The sequence below is a fragment of the Triturus cristatus genome, chromosome 7, assembly GCF_964204655.1.
Source record: "Triturus cristatus chromosome 7, aTriCri1.1, whole genome shotgun sequence".
Taxonomy (NCBI): domain Eukaryota; kingdom Metazoa; phylum Chordata; class Amphibia; order Caudata; family Salamandridae; genus Triturus; species Triturus cristatus.
The window spans coordinates 274,003,994-274,030,051 of NC_140590.1; the positions used below are offsets into that span (position 1 = coordinate 274,003,994).

The following is a 26,058-nucleotide window of genomic DNA, read 5'->3' on the forward strand; positions in this document are numbered from 1 at the left end:
CACCGAAAGAGGGCAGTGAGGAAGGGACAGTAACAAAGCACACCGAAAGAGTGTAGTGAGGAAGGGACAGTAACAAAGCACACTAAAAGAGGGCAATGAGAAAGGGACAGTAACAAAGCACACTAAAAGAGGGCAGTGAGGAATGGACAGTAACATAGCACACTAAAAGAGGGCAGTGAGGAAGGGACAGTAACATGGCACACTAAAAGAGGGGAGTGAGGAAGGCACAGTAACAAAGCACACTAAAAGAGGGTAGTGAGGAAGGGACAGTAACAAAGCACACTGAAAGAAGGCAATGAGGAAGGGACAGTAACAAAGCACACTGAAAGAGGGTAGTGAGGAAGGGACAAGTGAGAGTCACAGGGATCACTGAAGAAGGGTAGGGGAAGGGGCAGGTGAGGGTCTCAGGGAACACCGACAGATGGTATCTAGGAAGGGACGGGTAAGGGTCACTGGGCAAACTGAAAATTGGTAGTGGGGAAGGGACAAGTGAGAGTCACAGGGAACACCGAAGGAGGGTAGGGGAAAGAGGCAGCTGAGGATCTCAGGGAACACCGAAGGAGGGTAGGGGAAAGAGGCAGCTGAGGATCTCAGGGAACACCGAAGGAGGGTAGGGGAAAGAGGCAGCTGAGGATCTCAGGGAACACCGAAGGAGGGTAGGGGAAAGAGGCAGCTGAGGATCTCAGGGAACACCGAAGGAGGGTAGGGGAAAGAGGCAGCTGAGGATCTCAGGGAACACCGAAGGAGGGTAGGGGGAAGGGGCAGGTGAGGGTCTCAGGGAACACCGAAGGAGGGTAGGGGGAAGGGGCAGGAGAGAGTCACAGGGAACACCGAAGGAGGGTAGGGGAAAGAGGCAGCTGAGGATCTCAGGGAACACCGAAGGAGGGTAGGGGGAAGGGGCAGGTGAGGGTCTCAGGGAACACCGAAGGAGGGTAGGGGGAAGGGGCAGGTGAGGGTCTCAGGGAACACCGAAGGAGGGTAGGGGGAAGGGGCAGGTGAGGGTCTCAGGGAACACCGAAAGAAGGTAGGGGGAGAGGCAGGAGAGAGTCACAGGGAACACCGAAGGAGGGTAGGGGGAAGGGGCAGGAGAGAGTCACAGGGAACACCGAAGGAGGGTAGGGGAAAGAGGCAGCTGAGGATCTCAGGGAACACCGAAGGAGGGTAGGGGGAAGGGGCAGGTGAGGGTCTCAGGGAACACCGAAAGAAGGTAGGGGGAGAGGCAGGAGAGAGTCACAGGGAACACCGAAGGAGGGTAGGGGGAAAGGGCAGTTAAGAGTCATAGGGAACATCAAAGGAGTGTAAGGCAAAGGGGCACGTGAGGGCCTCAGTGAACCTCGAAGGAGAGTAGGAGAAGGGGCAGGTGAGAGTCACAGGGAACACCGAAGAAGGGTAGGGAGAGGGGCAGGTGAGAGTCACAGGGAACAACAAAGGAGAGTAGGGGGAAGTGGGAGGTGAGAGTCGCAGGGAATACCGAAAGAAGGTAGGATAAAGGGACAGGTGAGGGCCACAGGGAACACCGAAGGAGGGTAGGGGGAAGGGGCGGGTGAAAGTCACAGGGAACACCAAAGGAGGGTCGGGGGAAGGGGCAGGTGAGAGGCACAGGGAACACCGAAGAAGGTAGGGTGAACGGACAGGTAAGAGTCACAGGGAACACCGAAAGAATGTAGGGGGAAGGGGCAGGTGAGGGCCACAGGGAACACCCAAGGAGGGTTGGTGAAGGGGCATGTGAGAGTCACAGGGAACACCAAAGGAGGGTAGAGGGAAGGGGCGGGTGGGGCCACAGTGAACACCAAAATGAGGGTAGGAGGAGGGGCAGGTAAGAGTCACAGGGAACACCGAAAGAATGTAGGGGGAAGGGCCGGTGAGGGCCACAGGGAACACCGAAGGAGTGTAGGGGGAAGGGGCAGGTGAGAGTCACATGGAACACCGAAAGAAGGTAGGGAAAGGGGCAGGTGATGGTCACAGGGAACACCGAAGGAGGGTAGGAGGAGGGGCAGGTGAGAGTCACAGGGAACCCCGAATGAAGGTAGGAGGAAGGGGCAGGTGAGGGCCACAGGGAACACCGAAGGAGGGTAGGGGAAGGGGCCGGTGAGAGTCACAGGGAACACCGAAGAAGGTAGCGGGAAGGGGCAGGTGAGGGCCACAGGGAACACCGAAGGAGGGTAGGTGAAGGGGCAGGTGAGAGTCACAGGTAACACCAAAGGAGGGTAGGGGGAAGGGGCAGGTGAGAGTCACAGCGAACACCAAAGCAAGGTCGGGGGAAAGGGCAGGTGAGAGTCACAGGGAACACGAAGGAAGGTAGGAGAAGGGGCAGGTGAAAGTCACAGGGAACAACAAAGGAGGGTAGGGGCAGGTGAGGGCCACAGTGAACACCGAAAGAAGGTAGGGAAAGGGCCAGTTGATGGCCACAGGGAACACCGAAGGAGGGTAGGAGGAGGGGCAGGTGAGAGTCACAGGGAACACCAAAGGAAGGAAGGGGAAAGGGGCAGGTGAGAGTAACAGGGAACACCTAAAGAAGGTAGGGGAAGGAGCAGGTTAGGGTCACAGGGAACACTGAAACATTGCACGTGGGTGTAGTGACCGGCTGGTCACTGTTCTAGTGTTACTCACTCCCTGAGGGCTGGCGTCCAACATCACCCCACACCCATCCATGACTAGTGTCACCGGATAGGTGACCCTGCCAATAAAAGGGGCCGAGCGCACGTAACTCTGGGCCAGTTCTAGGTACTAAACCACTGTGTCTGTGTGGGCATTGTTACTGCATGGGGGTCCAGGGCCCGACCCTTACATTGGCGATGCGCGGGTTGGACCCACGTGTGTAGGTGTGGCAGCCTGAAGGTTGAGGTGGGGGAAGTGTAGCTTGTGTTGACGGCTCCCCTGCCAACATACTGCACAAGGTGGGTGGGGAACATGGTGCCTCCCAGGGTGTGACCCTGCAGCACCCGCCATAATTCGGCACCATCACACCGACGAGTGCTGGCTCCTGAAGTGAGGAAGGGAGAGCTGGTCTAAGGTCCCATTGCCGTGACCCAGTGAGGCTGCTGCAGACCAAGCGAAGCGCCGGCTGACCCATCGGGCATGAGGTGAGCCCCAAAGGTGTAGGCATAAGCTGTGAGGGAAGCGTGGATGGCTCACGGCGTTTTCCCGTGCGAGCATCACACCCCTAGAACAAGTTAAGCATTCGTGCCCATTGCTAGCCTGCAAGATCGAGGAGGCTGTCGTAGGGAAGGGTGGGCATTCAGCCAGTGATGGGGACACAGTATGGCGAAGGAGTAAGTCTGGGTATTGCCCATGCTGCAAGGTCCCCAAACTGCAGTGTCTCTGAACAGCAACGTGTCTAATTATCTGGATGGGGTAAAGCACTGAGTGAGGGAGAGCTCTGAATGGCGTGAGAAGTGGCAGCCCACCGAGTTAAAGGGAGTAACATACTGGAGGGGCACCGTTTCAAGAACCAAGTATGTACAGAAAAGTTAAGCCACCGTCAAGAGAGCTCTGCCTCGCTTACCGACTCTTGTCCTGCTCTGTGGAACCTGGGCAGTGTCATCCAGCAATGCACCCAGTGTCTCCAGCCAGAGAAGATCCACTGGCCAAGCACTTGAGCTCAGCCGTGGCTTGAGGAGGAGACAGTGGCTTGCCGCCTGCCATTGGAGAAAGACTGGTCTTCCTCGGGACAGTGTGGTGGACTGGCGCGGGACGTGCTGCTCGGCACCCCGGGTAAGAGGAGCAGGGCATGGTTTGACCTACGGGTGCTCTAGTGAGGGCACACTAGGCTGGCAGCGTTAGGAAGCTGCCGGGGCCTACAAATAAAGTGGCATTGCCACCTAGTGGCCGTTTGGTGGAGCCGCACCAGTAAAAGAAAAGAAAGGGCAACAGTTTACATGGACATGGTGAAGACTGCCTAGGGCCTCCAGATAATGTGAGGGGAGAGGCAGCGCTGTGCTGGTCTATAAAAACAATCAAAAGCGCGGCAAGGCCCTAACCACTAACAAAGTACAACGGACAATGACCAGCAGTGTCCTGCACTCGAAGCAACTTGAGCACCGCAGTATTTAGAGAGAGTGCCACATGTTCTAATGGGATGCTGTGTGTTGGAATGGGGAGAGACAGTGCACACCGGATAATAAAAGTTGAGTGAGGAGCCTATGAGGAGTGCTGTAGTAGCACCCAGTGGTCATGGGAGGTTACTGCAGCAGTCAAGGACCCTTTGTGACAGGAGAAAGGCCTGCAGCGCTGAGAAGGCTGCTGGGCATCGTTTGAAGCAAGGTGGGAGCACCCAGGGGCATGAACTGTAATGGGGGAGAGACTATGAATCCCATTGCAGAGAACTCAAAGAAGCTCTAAACTGCCAAGGCTCCACTGTTGCTAACAGCCACCAAGCAGCAAATCCCCCAGCAGCAAGTCCACGAAGGACAGAAGAATGCGTGCTACATGCTTACCTCGTGGGGAAAGGAGGAACCTTGTGAGCAAGGCGCCAGCAGGTGGAGCACCCTCAAGTGAAGGATGGAGGGTGCAAAATTAGAAGCGCACCGAAGATCGCACTCGAGAAGCTGACTGCACGGGCTGGAGCCTGAGAGTGAGAGCCCTGCGAGGACGAGAGCCAATGTCATCACGCGCTGTGACTGACCCTGCGAAGCCTGTTTGAGTGGAGGTAGGAGTGAGCGCTTCCATTGAGGTGCAAGGAGTGTGTCTTTAAATGAAGAAGAGACCGGTGATGTATGAGAGGTCCACAGAGAGAAGACCTGTGAGAGGTCCGCAAGGACTGTGAGAGGCCCATGAAGATAAAGACTGTGAGAAGTCCAGGAAGAAGACCTGTGAGAGGTCCGCAAGGAGGTAAGGCCTGTGTGAGGCCCAGCGAAGAGACCTGTGAGAGGTCCACAAGGAGAAGGCCTGTGAGAGGCCCACGAAAATAAGTCTGTGAGAGGTTATGAAAAGAAGAAGGTCATGATGAGTGGTCTGATCAGTAGACAAGTAGAAGGCTAAGTCCTAGGTGTTAGGCATGGCTAGGGAGACCCATGTAAATTGCACGTCACATGGAGAGGCCCGGTCAAAAGAAAGAAGAGTAAGGCACGAAGGCACCAGACCCTGTCATGAAGAGGAAGACGATGAAAGTGTAGAAGTGGCACAAGGCCACAAGTTTAAATCATGAGGAAGAAGAACAAAGATGGAAGAGAAAAGTGTGGCACAAGGCCAAAGCACTAGAGTGTGAAAAAAAGAAGTTAATGGTATGTAGTATTCACCTAGCACACCGCAGAGTACAGAATATGAACTGTGAGGGTTATCGCTATCAAGTGCATCCATAACCCCTTCTGTGCTGGTAGAGCCGTCACAGGATGGCTCCCGGCCATCGTGGCTCATGACACATGGCACCGGAAATCCCTCTGGTGCAGGCACCCGAGCCCCCCCCACCCCACCCTGACCCCGTTTCTGTGAAATGACAATAAGCGCGCACTTCAAGCTGACGTCATTTCATAGAAACCGAAACTGAAATGAGCCTTTAGGCTCATTTCAGTTTCACTTTCTATGTGCTCAGGGGGCTACCTCAGCCCCCTGAGCACGTAGAAAGACGGGAGGGGTATCATTGGAAAGGGGAGAATATCCCTAAGCAGGGATTCACCCACTAGACACCAGGGAGGGGGAGCAGCCTCTTGGGCAAGGGCCGGTGCTCCGCCCAAACAAATTGGCTAATTTCACTCTCTCTGCCCCCTCTGGGGGGCAGAAAGCCCAGTATACGCCAGGGATTTTTTGTGGAAATTTTAATTAGGGTGGGGGCTGCCCAAAACGGGCATGCCAATGCCCCTACCCCCACCAAAATTACAGCCATTCAGAGCCCCCTGGTCAGCAGATGGGGGCAGTAGCCCTCAATCTGCCCCCCTGGGGGGCAAAAAGCTAGACTCCAGGGATTTTTTTGAGGCAATTTGAATTAGGTTGGGGGCTGCCCAAAACAGGCAATGCAATACCCTCACCCCCCGCAACAATTACAGTCTTTCTGCCCACCCTGGGGGCATATGGGGGCAGTAGCCCCCAATCTGCCCCCCGTGGGGTCAGAAAGCCCACTAGAAACCAGGGATTATTTTCGGCAAGTACAATTAGGGGTGGGGGATGCCCAAAATGGGCATGCCAATGCCCCCACCCCCACAAAAATTACAACCTTTCAGTCCTCCCTGGGAGGCAGATGGGGGCAGTAGCCCCCAATCTGCCCCCAGGGGGCAAAAAGCCCACGAGACGCTAGGGATTTTTTTTGCCAATTTGAATTAGGGGTGGGGTTGCCCAAAACGGGCATGCCAATGTCCCCACCTTCCCACTGCAAACATTACAGTCTTTCTGTCCCCCCTGGGGGGCAGATGGGGGCGGTATCCCCCAATCTGCCCCCCCTGGGGGCACAAAGCTCACTAGAAACCACAGATTTGTTTTTGTATTCATGTAGGGGTGGGGGCTTCCCAAAATGGGCATGACAATCCCCCGGGCCCCAAGATAAATTCCAGTTTTTCTGCCCCCCGTGGAGGGCAGATGGGGACAGTGGCCCCTGATCTGCCCTCGGGGGGCAGAAATCCCACTAGGCGCCAGCGATTACACTGGCTTTTTTTATGCGTGGAGGTGCCCCCACTCCCCCAAAAAATAGCAACAGTCTTTCTGCTCCCCTTCGGGGCATATCGGGGCAACCCCCCCCCCCCCCGAATCTCCCCATGGGTGGCAGAAAGCCCACTAGGCACAGACTTGTTTTTAGCAATGTGCCTACCTGTGGATTTTGGGCCCTAGCGCAGCCGGCACATAGGGAAACCTAGCAAACCTGGACATTTTTGAAAACTTGACACCAAGGGGAATCCAAGATGTGGTGACTTGTGTGCCTCTCACCAGGTTCTGTTATCCAGAATCCCTTCCAAACCTCAAACTTAGTAAAAAAAAAACACATTTTCCTCACATTTCTGTGATGGAAAGTTCTGGGATCTGCGTGGATCCACAAAATTCTACCCACCCTGCATTCCCCAAAGTCTTCCGCGAAAAATGGTACCCCACTTGTGTGTGTTGGCCTTGGGCCTGCGTCAGGAAACGACCCAAAATGCAAAGTGTACACACCACATTTTCTCAGTGAAAACTGACCCTTTTTAGCTCTCGCCTAGGCAGCGCATGCGCTGTCTCGTCGAGAGATGCTGTATACAGTATAGGGGGAAGCTCCGCCCACTTTCCGGCTATCTTTTCAATTGGCCGAAATCCTAAATGTCGCATTCTGATTGGTGTCATTTTTGTCCCTCCATGGCTATCGGCCCCTTTACTTTCAAAACAGTTTTGGTCTCCTGCCTCCCCCGTTCCCTCCCACGGTCCGTAACTTCTCGTCTCACCACCCCCTCCCCTCGCCCCTCCCGTTTGTGCCTTCTTCGAGGGCCGCACATGCTTTTATAATGCAATAGGTCACGTATAAATACGAGTCCTATTGCATTTTAAATGCTTGTTTGGTCCTGGGATTGGCTGGCTGAATACGAACTCTATTTTGCCTGACCTGTCCAGACGGCTATTTTACACATGCGTCGACTCTTTTTTACAAGTGTTACCCAGACGGCTATTTTACGCATGCGTCAAATCTCTTTTTACAAGTGTTACATTTGGGCACATTTTGTCAGAAGGTCTGATTAACCAGCATAAAGATTCATTTCTGCCTTCTGGTCACGCCGTCTCTGGTTCGTTGGCACTGCGGTCGGGAGGCCATTTGCCTGGCTTGAGGCACCGCGGGCGTCGGGTCTATGCAGCATCGGGTTTATGCAGTGAGTGAGTCTGTTAGTCCGTTGTCTTCCTGGGCCTGGGTTTCTTCTGTCTGCCCGGGTCTCCGGCCTGGCAGTGTGTCAACAGTGGACTGCGCGCCGCCATTGGGCATTCCGAACCCCCGTTGTCGGGGCAGAGGCGACAGGGTCTTTGGGTGCAGACCAGGGGTTGTTGTGTGCCAATGACCGTGGCAGCTATTTGCGTGTGTTAACGCAGATGAGCAGAGGTGTCCTGAGGCTTTCTTGCCAATTTCTTATGTGTTGTGGAGCTGCCTGAGGGGTATGCCTGGGTGCAGCCCTTCATGAAGCGGGCTCACATCCAGGCAGTGGCCAGACCCTTGCGGGAGGCGCAGCTGCTTGGGGGTTGGCCTCCGTGCACCCAGTGGTGGCGAGGCTGGAGCAGCCGACCTACGAGCTTGGAGGGCAGGTTCGAGCCTTACGTCTGGCGATTCAGGGGAGTATTATGTACTGTACAATGTAGCTGGCGCTCATGTAAAGGGCTCCTTTTCGCAAAAAAAAGAAAAAGGGATGGAGTGCGTGAGCACAAATCCCACAGATGAATTATTTATTTACTTTTAATCTGCCTCTTCTGCCAGCAGTGGGGGGGGGGGTGGTTGTGCACACCAGGAGAGGCTGTTGCCCTGCGGTCAGAGACGCAGACCCTGACCCTTTGCAACGGGGATGAAGTCTCAGCGTCTCTAAACAGCCTGTGATTTCGGGCAAGTCACTTAATCTTTCCGTGTATAAGAAATGAATCGAGCGTGGCCTTGGTGGTTTATTTGGCACCTTCTGATACATTCTGAAACGGGTGGTTACCTTTTTATGCAACTCGGATTGCAACACTTGAAGTACTGCGTTTTTCAGAACCAACCCAGCGGTGCCAGGGGACACACCCGAAGACTTCGAGTTCTTCCTGTTTCAGACTACAGAAACACAGAGTCTTCTAGATGAAGTCAAAGATCGTATTTATTGGCTGCAGACCAATCACAGGTATCCGAGAAGTACAGAACAGTGTATGTTCTCAGGAGACTGCTCCAAACCAAAAACCAGTCTTTTCTTATATACAGAATATTACGCTCTGGGCAACACCGCCCCTATTTTACAAGTGGTCGTTCACATATTTTCGCTTCAAAGAAAGAGCAAAGTCATGATGATAATCCCACATTTCAGCTCGGTCAGCCCACAATTATTTACCCAGCGAGGCTCAGAACCCTCATCAGATATCAGCAGACCCCAATAAAACGGACACCTCCTCCTCGTAAAACAAGCCATAAAGTAGGAAACAGAGTCAGGTGTGAAAGAGATTAGTCAGGGTTTGTGTGGGATGCACGACTTTATGATGTTTCGGGCCCTGATGCTAATCCCATTTGGCCGCAGTAAAAGGAACCGGTCGGGCAGGACTGACCTCGGGCAGCGGAGTCAGTTTGCACAGGTCACAAAGAAGTCACAGAAAGATTGCGTGTCCTTTATGCCTGGGCATGGCCTCAGTGCGCAGCCTATGTGAGGGCAACCACAACATGGTTACCGTTTTCAAATGGAACCCGAGGGTTTAATATGTAGTATTGCATACACGGTGAGTACATCGGGGAAACGTGACAAAAACACTCATACATACCGCATTAGTCATTTGCGGTCCGCTGATACCAAAATCGGCATGGTAGGGCCATGCTACCAACATGGTTCCGAAATTTACAGTACCACAGACCCTCCTTTTGCCCTTACATAGGCAATAACTATACTCATACTAATCTGAGTCCAGGTCCATATTCATAAAGTCATGAAGATGTTGCTGTAGCATCATCCTATTGCTTAGTTCGTCCCTTGATACGGGGTTCCTTACACATGATGCAACACAGAGGCTACACATTGCAGGAGCACACTGTATACATAGACAGAACAGGAAAAGAATGGCTAAGATCGTCCCAGTGACTATTAGAATCTTCCATCCCCAAGCTGATATCAGTCCCCAGAACCACCCCATCATCGACCAGTCTCCTTTATCCACATGAATGGATTCGGAAATCTTATGCAGTTTGGAAATGACCTGATAGACTGTCGGAGCGGTATCTGGTATGAAAATACAGCAGCTTGATTGGATAACCTTACATACCCCACCGCGGTCTGCAAGTATGACATCTAGAACCATACGGTTCTGCAACGTCATGAGGCGATCCGCTTGGAGCTCAGCTGTCAAGTTACCAAGGGCACCAGCCGTTACATTAACAGTGGTTTCAACTACACGAGTCAGTTGTCTCAGGTTCCTACTATTGACCATTGGTCCCCAAAACGGCAGGAAACCCAGGAAAAAGTCTCCCGCTTCCTGACCGGCAGTATCCTCCTTATTAACAACGCCTCTCACAACTCTGCTCTTGTGATAATCAGAGGCGGCAGTGAATGACAGCGGTAGCAAATTTGCAACATAACACGTGCCCGAGAAATCGGGGGGCAACCATGTATATGCTCGGTCATTACAAACAAAGTATGTACCCTTGGCAGCCAAAAACGCAGGGGAAAACTGTGATGGAAAAATGTACGTTTCAGCACAGTCACTCTTCCCTAATTGAGCTCTTGGATTCTGACCATTACCTTGTAAACAGAACCGACCTATGTGGGGTACGACCCAAATCGGAGATGAACTTTTACGCTGTTTCTCGCCCAGACTAATGCTATACCCCGTCGCGTTCCAACCCACATAAGCTCGCAACTCATCCTTGGGAATAGATGAATATGCATCGATGTCTCTACTCATATCAGCAACTCCTCTCATCAAGGCTTTATTGTTCGTGCTAGGTCTAGTGGAACGCGGTGGTCGTGGGGAATAGGTCTCAAGTGCAAAAAGAAACATAGTCTGGAATGCCCATGATGACCCATTATAGCTAAACGGCAGCACTAGATACGGGATACCCTTATCAATGGTATGCGGCATCAAACCACACACCCAGCAATTTGTTGTGTTCATAACTAGTTGGTGCTGGTGCAGGAGTTGAATAAACGAATTGTTTACGAACTCAGAACGTCTAGCTTGTTCGTGTTCAGGCAGAGGGTGGAAAGAGTGTGAGGGAACAGTAGGAGGAGGTATGGGCTGTATAGTGGGTGCAAACGGCACTTGAAAAGACAATAATACATAACCTACAGAAAACATCATTATGCTAAATAGTACAAACAGACATAATATTACAAAACGTTGGTTATTCATTACTTTACATATTCTGCTCTTAAAATTTATTTCCTCAGCGGGTCTCTCCATCTCGAAAAACTCCATCCTCTAATCGTGCTGCTCGCGGCGGATGAGTGTCTTCTGCTAAGGAGTACACCTGTCAGTCCAGGGAACGCCCTAGACCAACCAGACCGTTGACCTAACGACTCCGGCTTGTACCCCAAAGTCTTGGCACCGCGACCCTACAGCTGAACCCGGATGGCGGTTCGAAAAAACAAAAATGAGAAAGTTTCTCAGATGGAAGAGAGAGCTGCACTTCTCAAAAATATCAAAGAAAAAGAATTTTTATTTGTCCATAGTTCTCAGCCTCAAATTGTACCGGCTTCTTGTAGGTACTGTCTGGTCTTGAAACAAGAGTTCAGGCTCTGTAGTGTCCAATCGAATTGACGGTGGCACAGCTTCTTGCAAGATGTCATCGCTTTCCTTCTCAGAAAGCGTTCCTTTTACTCGTGCATCGCTAAAGGGCAGAAAATGAGGCACAGTCTCAGTCTCTGAGTCAGCGATCCCTTTCTGGACCCACTGGTCGTAGGGCAAAGGCAAAGGGACCCTCTTGCAATGAACGCCGTGGATCCAGTTCTTTTTCCCTTTCACTCGGACAGCTGATCTCGTCGAGAGAAGGACGAGATGGGGGCCGGTCCAACGGGGCTCATCATTTTTCGTCCGCTGAAAGTTTTTGACCAGCACCCATGATCCAGGATTGATAGGATGTCCTGGAGCTTCAGAGACCCGAGGCAGAGTATCATGCACCTGTTGGTGTAAAACACGCAATTTAGCCGTCAATTCATACAGGTAATCAAGCAGTACTGGATGTTCAATCTCGCTGAATTTTGTCGGTCTTGGCACACCCCATATATTGGCCGGACGGCCAAACACAATCTCGTACGGACTAAGTCCCACTCGTGAATGCACAGTCATTCTTGTTGATAGGAGTGCTAAGGGCAGAGCATCAGGCCATTTAAGACCAGAACTCGCCTGAATCTTAGCCAACTTAAGTTTCAAAGTACCATTGTAACATTCTACTCGTCCAGCTGATTGGGGGTGATTTGCAGCGTGGAATTTCTGCTTAATACCTAGTCCCTCACATACATTCTTCATCACTCGACCCTTAAATTCACTCCCATTATCACTCCATACCATTCTCGGCATTCCAAATCTAGGGAAAAATTCCTTGACAAGGGCTTTAGCTGTGGATAAGACAGTATTGTCTTTTAGGGGATAGGCTTCTATCCACCTTGAAAAAGCACAGACAACAAGTACATATTTTCAAATTGTTGCACCTTTCCATGTGGATGAAATCTAGCTGCAAAACCTCAAACGGATACGTTGGAGGTGCAAAATGACCAGCTGGAGTTGGGGTTCCCCTACCAGGATTGTATTTCAAACATACCATGCAATTTTTGGCCACATTCTCTGCACACTTGGGAATCCCAGCATTCTGCCATACTGGATCAAACAACTTACAAATTCCTTTCACACTGATATACGCCATTCCATGTGCCATCGTGACCACTGGAAGCACATATGCATCAGGTAACAACCATCGCCGGTGCCCTGACAAATCAACCCAACAACCTTTTTCATCCAATTTACCCTTACTTTCTTTCCACATACTCAATTCTTTCTCTGTGGCTTCAGCTTGAAGGGACTTCACACTCTCTATCGTGTCTTCACACATTCCAACATCACCAACCCATCTTGCAGGGCCTGCAACATACATTCGAGTTGTAAAATCTTTTGCTGTTTCTTTCGCAACTTCGTCAGCAAATGCATTACCACGACCAACATCATCGGTAACTTTCTTGTGTGCGCTGCATTTCACAATCGCAACTTGTAATGGCAAGGTCAACGACTCAAGGAGATCATTCACCAACTGACCATTCTGAATCTTAGTTCCATGCGAAGTCAAGAACCCACGTTCTTTCCACAAGCGCCCAAAACTATGGGCCACGCCAAAGGCATACTGACTGTCAGTATATATGTTCACTTTCATTCCTTTCGACAACACGCATGCTCTTGTAAGTGCAATTAATTCTGCTGCTTGAGCCGAATTATGTGGTATACGTGCAGTTTCAACAATCGTGTGCAAAGTCGTGATAGCATATGCAGCAGTCGTTTCACCATTCGGGAGCTTGAAGCACGAGCCATCCACCCATAAGGTACCATCACACTCAACCAAGGCAGTATCTTTAAGATCCACTCTCCCTTTTGTTTCTTCTTCTGTTCTGAACAGACAATCATGTTGTTCAATCTCATCTGTGTCTGCTGAAATCGGCAATAAAGTAGCTGGATTCAACGTGTTGCACCTCTTTATGTGCACATGACTCGCTAATAGTGTTAACTCATAACCTGACAATCGAGCACTAGTTAAGTGCTGTGTCTTGGTCCTGTTTAATAACGTGTCCACTGCGTGTGCAACCATCACAATCAATGTGTTGTTCATTACTAACCCAGCAGACTGTCGAATAGAAACAGCTGCTGCCGCTGTGGCTCTCAAACAACTTGGCAATGCCTTGGCTACCGGATCCAAAATTGACGAAAAATACGCGCACGGACGCTGTTTGTCTCCAAAAGACTGTGTCAGCACTGACAATGCACAACCTTCTTTCTCGTGAACATACAACGTAAAGGGCTTACTGTAGTCGGGGGTACCCAACACAGGAGCTGAACATAATGCATTACGCAATTCCGAAAAACTTTTCTGGCACTCTTCAGACCACGGGACGGGATTCGGGATATCTTTACATGTTAATGCTATCAAAGGTTTTGCCAGCAAAGAAAAACTCGGGATCCACTGCCTACAGTATGAAGTAATACCCAAGAAAGCACGCACTTCTCTCTGTGTTCTTGGCACGCTCAATTGTGCAATGGCCTGAATTCTTTCTGGGGTCCGTTTCCTTCCCTCTTTCGATAAGAGATGGCCTAAGTAGGTCACTTCTTGTCGACAATATTGCAGTTTTGAGAGAGACACTTTGTGATGAAAAGTAGACAAATGACGCAACAACGACAATGTAGCTTCTTTACAAATCTCCTCAGTATCCGCGGCGATTAGTAAATCGTCAACATACTGAATAAGGGTAGCACCACTAGGTAGAACAATTGTATCAAGCTGCGCTTTTAAAGCCTGACTGTATATTGATGGACTTTCACAGTAGCCCTGAGGAGCGCGTTTAAAACGGAAGCTTCGACCTCCTAGACTAAAACCAAAAATATCCCTGCTTTCCTCTGCAATCGGGATGCTAAAGAAAGCATTCTTCAAATCGATCACCGAGAACCAAGCAGCGGAAGCTGGAATCATAGTTAACAAGGCAGTTATATCAGGGGCAACTGGAAACTGTGGCACAACTATCTTATTGACCTCTCTAAGATCGATCACAAATCTGTAAACAGGTGGCTGAGAAGGGTCAGTACGTTTTAAAACAGGCAGAACCGGACTATTGCAAACGTTGCCTCTTGTCTCTTCAATTACATCCTTTTCAATCTAGTCATAGATGATCGCTAACAACGCTTTCTCACCTTCATTAGAGATCTTGTACTGGGGAATGCGTGGCAATTTAACATTGGCTTTCAAAGTGACCACGTATGGCGGTATTTCTAAGAGACCCACATCATTAAGACCAGAAGCCCAAAGGACATCCGGAAGAAACGACAATTCAGCTGGCAGTTTATTCTTCGACAAATACATTGGAGAAATCACTTCCCTACCCAGTGTAAGTTGTACCCCCGAGGAGGAACAATATAATGTCGCATGTAATCTCTTTAACAAATCCAACCCTAACAGGTTTTCACCACATCCTGTCGTTAGGATGAGGGGTGCTTTCAGCTCACAAGGTCCAACAGAAAGGGGCATAGGACTAGAGATCGGGTTCCTAACCGGGGCGCCAGAAAAACCTACTGAAACATTCATTTTGCCAGACAAAGGAGCGCCAGGGAGTTTTGAGTGCATAATAGAACTCTTTGCAGCACCAGTATCCAATAGAAAAGGCTCTGACACACCCGCTGTAGTCACCTTGACATACGGTCCACTCTGATCCACTGGCACTGAAACAACTCCCTCTCTCTGTCTATGGCTGTCCTAGTAATCATTACCTTCCGCATTTTCATCTTCCGCATAATAGTCATCGTTATAGTACACTGAGCTGTCCTACCAGTTGCATTGGCTTTCTGATCAAAACTATTCATCGTATTTTGAGGCGGAAGAGGACGCGCGTTCTGTGGAACATTCCCACGCCCTCTACCTCTAGGAGCTTGCTGACCACCTCTACCTCTCGTGCCATAAGCATTATTCGTACGCTGCAACAATATAGGACAACTATACTTAAAATGACCTTCTTCTTTACAATACGAACATTGATTGGGACCTACCGGAACACGCGGTTGGGAATATTCGAACCTTTGCATGTTTCTTTGAAACTGCTGAGGTTGCTGATAGTTACTCTGACTTCCGCATGGTGGGTAGGCCTGCTGTAACAGAACCTTTGTTTTTAATTCTTTTGTTTTCTTGTCTGCTTTATCTTTCTCATCTTTATCCCTATTTTCGTAATACTGTGCAGTAGCCAGTATTTGTGCTGAAGAGGAAACAGCCCAAGAACTCTCAGAATCTTTCAATTTCTTACACAACTCGGGAAGCAAATTATGCACAAATTTTTCAACAAATAATCGTTGACCACCTTCCGTACTCATATCTTGCCCACTATGGTCGATAAAAGTTTCTTCAAACCTGGTAAAGAAATCAGACACTGACACATCTTTCTTCTGCTTGCATGCCGATAATTTATCCCAATTCACACGCATCGCGGGCATTAAAGTTTTCATATAATTAATTATTCTACCAGGGAGCTCTGCTACCGCGGGCTCAGGCTTCGCACCACCAACTTGTCTAGTGTCTGCAGCAATGATATTAGCCCATGTGTCACCTAGTTCTGCAGCATGATCTGCATTACGAATCAATCCCCACAAAGGCTGCGGAACAACATTCCCGAACAACATATCAATGTCAGCTAAATTCATAACACACGATTCTGCGGTCTGTGATAACTCCTTATAATATCCTGCAGGGTTTTTACGGGGGTCAGGCAATGTCTGTTTAAGCGCTATTACTTCAGCTCGCTTCCATGGCACGTGTACCCAAACACGCTGAAAATGTGGCTGAATAGGTGGGTTAGCATTTAAATCACCCGGTCTCCAAACTGGAGGAACCTCACGCATCAGATATTGGCGCGCTTTTACCTTTTTCCCTACAGGGAACTCCTGTTCGAACAACGACTGATGACAATCCCCATTACTGAAGGACAACAATGTCGCAACTGCTCTATCAACATCGGGGCCCACAATCGTGCCTTTCTCAAAATCGAACCGTACCTGACACAACTCCTGCGGGCTTGAGTCTAGACCATGATCTTCCAATTCCTCACAGAGGAATTCACACATTTTCTCGAAAACGTATCTCTGTTTTGGTGCTTCCCATTGATGAAAAACATTTACAACAGATTCCACATCATATCTTGAAGGATAAACAATCCATTTATGTGCCATGCGGTCTAATACTTCTTTCTCTTCAGAACCAGGCAGCTGACTACGCAACTGCTTACGTTGTGAACCAGGGGTCGTACTAGATGACCCGAAGAGAGGCGATATAAAACCAGTGACCGCACTAGCTATTCGTTGTCATGTAGAAGGTGAAGTTGAGGCAAGAACAGGGGGAAAAACAGAGGGAAGAAAAGCGGGTGCGGAGACAGGTACAGGTATCGTATCAGGAATAGCGCCGAGAGAGGCAGCTGATGTACTAGGTAGAGTCGCAGGAAGCACAGAAGAGATAGGTAGCGAAACCGGCGGCTCTTGAGAGGGCTGCGCCGTAGGGATAGGAGCCGGCTGAGGAGGAGCTGGCGGCTGCGGGAAGGCTTGCGGCAAATTAACTAAAGGCTGTACATTTAAGGGTTGCGGAGGTGCTGTAGCACTCTGCGCATACGGGGTGGTGAACTCAGCAAATGTGACAATAGGGGATCTTTCTCCTTTTCTTTTGACGCATCTTGCTGAAGGGGCGGCAAAACTGGGTAACATTTATCAATCACGAGTTTACGTTGCCTTCGCAACTGCTCATTCATTTGTTCTTCTTCATTATCTTTAAACTGTAAGGCTGCTTGCATTATCGACATACCTTTCTCTCTTTTATTTTTCTTCGCTAATTTGATTTCTTTCTGTTTGGCTTCCTTTCGCCATAGGCGGAAAGAATCAAACATCGCCGGCCGGGCTTTCTTTTTAAATAATTTAACCTCTAGATTATCCAAAATCTCTGTGTCGAAACTACCATATTGGGGCCATTTTAAATCACCATCTTTCCTGGTGTATCGGATCCATACTTCATTGTACGTAATGGGGCCCACGCCATGTTTTACATAAAGCTCATAAGTTGGAGTTCCAATTGGAGGAACCGGACACGAATCCTCTAATCGGGAGTCCTTATTACAACCCAGACAAAACAAATTTTCAAATATACTAGAACCAGGCATCTTCGCTCACTAGTCTAGTTTCAAACGTCAAAGGATTATCGAATACGGTAATCTCGTGAATACACGAGTCCTTCGGCTTTGGCACTTGCAAGTTCCAAATCAAAGCGATCCCAAAGGGATACCAAACTAAGAACCAAACTAAGGACTGGGAGACGCTCCACTTATACTTAACTGAGGTATCGATGACGTCACCAGAAGACTCGTTAAATCGTTTCGCTCTACCAAATCATCAAGGGTCCAAAACAGGGTGATAGTCAGGGCAGCAGTCCTTCATAGCCGTCGGGACGCGGAGAACCTCGCAGTAAAGACTTTCGGACCACGTCGACATGCAGGGGTCGATGAAGTGGCGGCCTTCCTCTAGAATTTTCACACGAAGCTCCTCACGAACCTCTGGCTTGGACCGGTACTGCTGAAATCGCCCCACGTTGGGCGCCAACTGAAGTACTGGGTTTTCAGAACCAACCCAGCGGTGCCTGGGGACACACCCGAAGACTTCGAGTTCTTCCTGTTTCAGACTACAGAAACACAGAGTCTTCTAGATGAAGTCAAAGATCGTATTTATTGGCTGCAGACCAATCACAGGTATCCGAGAAGTACAGAACAGTGTATGTTCTCAGGAGACTGCTCCAAACCAAAAACCAGTCTTTTCTTATATACAGAATATTACGCTCTGGGCAACACCGCCCCTATTTTACAAGTGGTCGTTCACATATTTTCACTTCAAAGAAAGAGCAAAGTCATGATGGTAATCCCACATTTCAGCTCGGTCAGCCCACAATTATTTTCCCAGTGAGGCTCAGAACCCTCATCAGATATCAGCAGACCCAAATAAAACGGACACCTCCTCCTCGTAAAACAAGCCATAAAGTAGGAAACAGAGTCAGGTGTGAAAGAGATTAGTCAGGGTTTGTGTGGGATGCACGACTTTATGATGTGTCGGGCCCTGATGCTAATCCCATTTGGCCGCAGTAAAAGGAACCGGTCGGGCAGGACTGACCTCGAGCAGCGGAGTCAGTTTGCACAGGTCACAAAGAAGTCACAGAAAGATTGCGTGTCCTTTAGGCCTGGGCATGGCCTCAGTGCGCAGCCTATGTGAGGGCAACCACAACATGGTTACCGTTTTAAAATGGAACCCGAGGGTTTAATATGTAGTATTGCATACACGGTGAGTACATCGGGGAAACGTGACAAAAACACTCATACATACCGCATTAGTCATTTGCGGTCCGCTGATACCAAAATTGGCATGGTAGGGCCATGCTACCAACATGGTTCCGAAATTTACAGTACCACACACTGTGTGGAGCTGGGGAGAGTGGCGCACACTGGCAACAGGGTTGTGGTTCTTTAGTGCCTAAACACACAGCCCCCCGAGCCCCTAGCAGCCTTCCTCACATAACCAACGTTACTATTCAAGTTTTACCACCTCGGTTTACGGGTGCCTTTCTAACTCACATGGGGAGAGGTGAGGCTACAAAAACAAAGATGCTACCTTTAATCACTAGCTACGGGCAACATCCTACCAAACACCCAACATGGAGGCAAGGCGAGACCCAGGCTTCACTTAAACTAATGAAAAGACTAAAGGAATAAATACAAAGCTTACTCGTATTCACAACTCTAGTTGCGAAATCCGGCTCGGTTAATTAATTCAAACAATTTCTTTCCTCATCTCGTAAACATTCTCATACTTAAGACCATAAATGAAACGCCGCAGGCAGCCGTGTTGTTGATCATTAATAATTATATTTCGTGAAATTAAATATTTACTGCATTATGTTCGTGACAACTAATTATTTTCATTCCTCTAATGATTTCTTATTCACAAGGTAATCATTTTGACTTCCTTTGTTTCAGAGCAGCTGAAAGTGGTAACACTACCCTTTCTTTTCAGCTGAGAAAAGAACATTTCACTTTTACGCCTTTAAATTCACCCAAATACTCTCTCACATACTTAGCTGCTCCTTGCCTGCCATTTTTTAAACAGCATTCTTAATAATAACTTTAAGATGGCTAATTACTTTGGAAGTGGATTGATTGCTTTTGACCATCTGTTCCCATACCTGGCGTGTCACACAGTTTGGTGCTTACTTTCCCTCCATGTTAAACAACAGTATGTTTCAGCACCCACGCTAATATGCTGCATAGTTAAATACATATCAGATCCCAATGGCGAGACCGATTGGCATTGCCAATGCTTGTTTTACCAAGTGCCTAGCTATAGATTTTTAACCCTAGCTTTGCCGGCACCTAGGGAAACCCAGAAAACCTAAACATGTTTGAAAACTAGACACCCAGGAAAATACAGGAGGGGGTGACTTGTCTGGCTTTCACCAGGTTCTGTTACCCAGAATCCCTTGAAAACCTCAAACTTTGTCAAAAAAACATATTTTCATCATATTTTTGTGGTGGAAAGTTCTGAAATCTGCGTGGATCCACAAAATTCCAACCATCTTGCATTTCCCAAAGTCTTCCGAGAAAAATGGTACCTCACTTGTGTGGGTAGACCTAGTGCCCACGACAGGAAACTGCCCAAAACAGAACGTGGACACACCACATTTTCACAGTGAAAGCGGACACTTTTCTTGCAAAGTGCCTAGCTGTAGATTTTGAACCTTAGCTCTGTCGGCACCTAGTGAAACCTAGGAAACCTATACATTTTTTAAAACAAGACACCCAGGGGAATCCAGGATGGGGTGACTTGTCTGGCTCTCACCAGGTTCTGTTACCCAGAATCCCTTGCAAACCTCAAACTTTGTAAAAAAAAACAAATTTTCCTCACATTCTGTGGTGGAAAGTTCTGGAATCTTGGTGGATTTACAAAATTCCACCCGCCCCGCATTTCCCAAAGTCTTCCGAGAAAAATGGTACCTCACTTGTGTGGGTAGGCCTAGTGCCCGTGACAGGAAATGGCCCAAAACACAATGTGGACACACATTTTCACTGTGAAAAGGGACCCTTTTTTTGCAAAGTGCCTAGCTGTAGATTTTGAACCCTAGCTCTGCAGGCACCTAGGGAAACCTTGCAAACCTATACATGTTTTGAAACTAGACACCCAGGGGAATCCAGGATGGGGTAACTCGTCTGGCTCTCACCAGGTTCTGTTACCCAGAATTCCTTGCAAACCTCAAACTTTGTCACACAAAACACATTTTCCTCACATTTCTGTGGTGGAAAGTTCTGGAATCTGTGTGGAGCCACAAAATTCCACTCATCCCACATTTCCCAAAGTCTTCTAAGAAGAATGGTAATGGCAAGGGCCCAAAACCTATTGAGGCGACATCAAAATTACCTAGCACAAAACAACCTGGTTTTGCAAGGGGGTTCCCATGAGTTTTTGGCCCTGGGCTCGACGGCCATCTAGGGAAACCTACCAAACCCACACATTTCTGAAAACTAGACACCCAGGGGAGTCCAGCAAGGTATGGCTTGTGTGGGTGCCCCAACATTTCCTTACCCAGAATCACCTGCAAACCTCAAATTTAGCTGAAAAAAATCACTTTTTTCTCAAATTTCTGTGTGGGAAAGTTCTGGAATCTGCATGGATCCACAAATTTCCTTCCACCCAGCATTCAATCAGGTCTCCCAATAAAAATGGTACCTCACTCGCGTGGGTGGGTCAAGTACCCGCGACAGGCAAGGGCGCAAAACTTATTGAGCCGACATAAAAAATTACCTATCACAAAACAACCTGGTTTTGCAAGGGGGGTCCCATGAGTTCTTGGCCCCGGGCTCGGCGTGCATATAGGGAAACCTACCAAACCCACACATTTCTGAAAACTAGAAACCCGGGGAGTTCAGCAAGGTATGGCTTGCGTGGGTCCCTCAACATTTCCCTACCCAGAATTCCCTACAAACCTCAAATTTTGTTGAAAAAAATCACTTTTTTCTCACATTTCTGTGTGGGAAAGTTGTAGGATCACTGGGCTGACACAAATTCCCAGGTCTCCCGATAAAAATGGTACCTTGCTTGTGTGGGTAGGCAGAGTGGCTGCAACAGGAAATTCACCCATATCAAACTGTGGAGACTTCAAAATTACCTGTAACAAAACTACCTGGTTTTCGTGGGGGGTGGCCTGGTTCTTTGGGCCTGGGCTCGCGGCCATCTAGGGAAACCTACCAAACCCACACATTTCTGAAAACTAGACACCCTGGGGAATCCAATAAGGTATGGCTTGCATGGATCCCCCAACATTTCCCTACCCAGAATCCCCTGCAAACCACAAATTTAGCTGACAAATACATATTTTTCACATATTTTTGTGTGGAATTGCCGTGCCGGCACAAACGACCTTCCCCACAGCGTTCACCTTAGTGCCCGAGTCAAATGATACCTCACATGTGTGGGTGTCCAATGTAGAATTGGCTAAAAACTTATTTTTTTTAAAATGGAGCGCTTGGAATTCTCGGTGCTGTTCCCTTAATCCCTATGTTTTGGGCTCTTTCCAGTAACAGGCCCTTGCCCCACCCACACAAGTGAGGTACCATTTTACTCGGGAGACTGAGAGGAATGCTGTGGGGTAGGACATTTGTGACGGCACGGTGATTCCACCCAAAAATATGTGAAAACTGTTTTTTTTTCAGCTAAATTTGAGGTCTGCACGGCATTCTGGATAGGAAAACGTTGGGGGATCCACACAATCCATACCTCGCTGGACTCCCCCGGGTGTCTACTTTTCAGAAATGTGTGGGTTTGGTAGGTTTTTCAAGATGGCCAACAAGCCCGGGGCCAAAAACCCAGATGACTTCCCTTGCAAATCCACGCTGGGTGGTAGGAAATTTGTGGATCCACCTATATTCCAGAACTTTCCCACACAGAAATTTGAGAAAAAAGTGATTTTTTCAGCTGAATGTAAGGTTTGCAGGGGATTCTGGGTAGAAAAACGTTGGGGATCCAAGCAAGCCATACCTTGCTCGACGCCCCCGGGTGACTAGTTTTCAGAAATGTGTGGGTTTGGTAGGTTTTTCAAGATGGCCGCCGAGCCCGGGGCTAAAAACCCAGGTGACTCCCCTTGAAAAAAACCAGGGGGCATATTATCAAGAAACGGCGTCAAAATTATCGCCACTTTAGCGGCAGAAAACTGCCGCTAAAGCGGCGATAATGGGCTTGATAATATGCCGCAGAGAATTTCCATAGAAGCCCATGTTCTGGTGTTAGCATGGGCTTCTATTGGAATTCTCTGCGGCATATTATCAAGTCCATTATCACTGCTTTAGCGGCAGTTTTCTGCCGCTAAAGCGGCGATAATTTTAACTCCGTGCTTGCTAATATGCCCCCAGGTTGTTTGGTGATAGCTCATTTTGAGGTCTCCTCAATAGAATTTGGGCCCTTGCCTGTCGCAGGTACTTGACCTACCCATGCGAGTGAGGTACCATTTTTATCGGGAGACCTGGGGAAACACTGGGTGGTAGGAAATTTGTGGATCCATGTAGATTCCAGAACTTTCCCACACAGAAATCTGAGAAAAAAAGTGATTTTTTCAGCTAAATTTGAGGTTGGGAGGGTATTCTGGATAGGAAAACGTTGCGGGACCCACGCAAGCCGTACCTTGCTGTACTCCCCCAGGTGTCTAGTTTTCAGAAATGTGTGGGTTTGGTAGGTTTCCCTAGATAGCCGCCAAGCCCGGGGACAAAAACTCATGGGACTCCCCTTGCAAAACCAGGTTGTTTTGTGATAGGTGATTTTGATGTTGCCTCAATAGGTTTTGGGCCCTGGCCTGTCGCAGGTACTTGACCCACCCACGCAACTGAGGTACCATTCTTCTCGGGAGACCTGGGGGAACGCTGGGTGGTAGGAAATGTGTAAATCCACGCAGATTCCAACATTTTCCCACACAGAAATCTGAGAAAAAAGTGATTTTCTTTCAGCTAAATTTGAGGTTTGTAGGGGATTCTGGGTAGGAAAACGTTGGGCATCCACGCGCACTATACCTCGCTGGACTCCCCGGGTGTCTAGTTTTCAGCAATGTGTGGGTTTGGCCAAAATCCCAGGTGACCCCCCCCCCCCTTGCAAAACCAGGTTGTTTTGTGATAGGTCATTTTGATGTCTCCTCAATACGTTTTGGGCCCTTGCCTGTCGCGGGTACTTGACCCACCCACACGAGTGAGGTGCCATTTTTCTCGGAAGACTTTGGGGAATGCGGGGTGGGTGGAATTTTGTGAATCCGCACAGATTCCAGAGCTTTCCACCACAGAAATGTGAGGAAAATGTGTTTTTTGGGGACAAATTTTGAGGTTTGCAAGGGATTCTGGGTAACAGAACCTGATGAGAGCCAGACAAGTCCCCCCATCCTTGATTTCTGTTGGTGTCTAGTTTTTGAAAATGTATAGGTTTGCTAGGTTTCCCTAGGTGCCGGCAGAGCTAGGGCACAAAATCTACAGCTGGGCACAGGGTCAGTTTTCACTGTAAAAATAAAGTGTGTCCACGTTGCAGTTTGAGCCGTTTCCTGTCGCAGACACTAGGCCTACCCACACAAGTGAGGTACCAATTTTCTTGGAAGACTTTGGGGAATGCGAGGTGGGTAGAATGTTGTGGATCTATGCAGATTCCATAACTTTCCACCACAGAAATGTGAGGAAAATGTGTTTTTTTGACAAATTTTGAGGTTTGCAAGGGATTCTGGGTAACAGAACCTGGTGAGAGCCAGACAAGTCACCCCATCCTAGTTTCCCATGGCTGTCTAGTTTTAAAAAATATATAGGTTTGCTAGGTTTCCCTTGGTGCCGGCAGAGCTAGGGTTCAAAATCTACAGCCAAGCACTTTGCAAAAAACGGTCAGTTTTTACAGTGAAAATGTGGTGTGTCCAAGTTGCGTTTTGGCCCGTTTCCTGTTGCGGGCACTAGGCCTACCCACACACGAGTGAGGTACCATTTTTCTCAGAAGGCTTTGGGGAATGCAGGGTGGGTGGAATTTTGTGGATCCATGCAATGCAGATTCCAGAACTTTCCACCACAGAAATATGATGAAAATGTGTTTTTTTGAAAAATTTGAGGTATGCAAGGTATTCTGGGTAACATAACCTGGTGAGAGCCAGACAAGTCACCCCATCCTGGATTTCCCTGGGTGTCTAGTTTAAAAAAATGTACAGGTTTGCTAGGTTTCCCTAGGTGCCGGCAGAGCTAGGATTCAAACTCTACAGCTAGGCACTTTGCAAAAAAAGGGTCAGTTTTCACTGTGAAAATGTGGTGTGTCCATGTTGCTTTTTGGGCTGTTTCCTGTGGTGGGCACTAGGCCTACCCACACAAGTCAGTACCATTTTTCTTGGAAGACTTTGGGGAATGTGGGGTGGGTGGAATTTTGTGGATCCACGCATATTCCAGAACTTTCCACCACAGAAATGTGAGGAAAATATGTTATTTTCAGTAAAATTCTTAGGTTTGCCAGGGATTCTGGGTAACAGAACCTGGCGAGAGCCAGACAAGTCACCCCATCCTGGATTTCCCTGGGTGTCTAGTTTTAAAAAATGTATAGGTTTGCTAGGTTTTCCTAGGTGCCGGCAGAGCTAGGGTTCAAAATCTACAGCTAGGCACTTTGCAAAAAAAGGGTCTGTTTTCACTGTGAAAATGTGGTGTGTCCACGTTGCGGTTTGGGCCATTTCCTGTCGTGGGAACTACACCTACCCACACAAGTAAGGTACCATTTTTATCTGGAAACTTAGGGGAACACAAAATTGTATAGCAACTGTTATTAGCTATTGACTTTCAATGCATTTCTGCCTTTCAAATGTAAGACAATGTGTAAAAAAGAAGTCACTTTGAAAAATTACCTATAATTCACATGCGGGTATCGGTACCCACAATTTCGGAGATGTGCAAATAGCTACTGTTTCTAAACTCTATATTTTATTCCCATTTCGGAAATACATAGGTGACTTTCATACCGATTTTTCCCTGTTTATATTTTCCCAAATGAATTTCTTTATACCCGGTACACAAGAAAAAAAACATTGCAAGACACTGCTCAGTTATTGGCTCTGGGTTCCTCGGGTTCTTGGTGGACCTACAAGTCCTATATATCTCCACAACCAGAAGGGTGCAGCGGATGTAACGGTATATTGCTTTCAAATATCTGTCATACTTAGTAGAAGTTACAGTTGATAACTTTGGCACTAATGGCTGTTTTTTTTAACTCATTTTCAATTTTGTCTATTTTCAACTGTTAGTTTCTATACAAAAACCTTGAAGGATCTACACAAATTACCCCTTGCTGAATTTAGAATTTTGTCTAGTTTTCAGAAATGTATAGCTTTCCTGATCCATCATTGCTTTCATACCCATTTTTACCATTAACTGGAACAACGTTGAAAGCACAAAAAATAGCAAAAATAGGATATGTCCCAGAAAAATGTCAAAACTGTGTTAAAGATTTTGGTTTTCTGACTAAAGTCTGCTTGTCCCTGAAAGCTAGGAAGATGGTAAATTCAGCACCACAACCCCTTTGTTGATACCATTTGCAGGGAATAAAAACCCCTGTAGCCCTTGCTTCCCATTTTTCCCCCCAAAAACATAATTTAGCAGTATTTTGGCTAATTTCTGGGTCCCCTCCAGGGGAATCAACACACCTTGGGTACCTTCAAAATCC

At 48.3% G+C, this 26,058-nt stretch overlaps 1 protein-coding gene across 1 annotated transcript in view; it reads left to right on the forward strand.

Moving 5' to 3' along the window:
* Positions 1-26,058, forward strand: part of LOC146809396 (testicular acid phosphatase homolog) — a 188,357-nt gene that overhangs the window by 58,563 nt on the left and 103,736 nt on the right. The gene's annotated exons all lie outside the window — the stretch shown is intronic.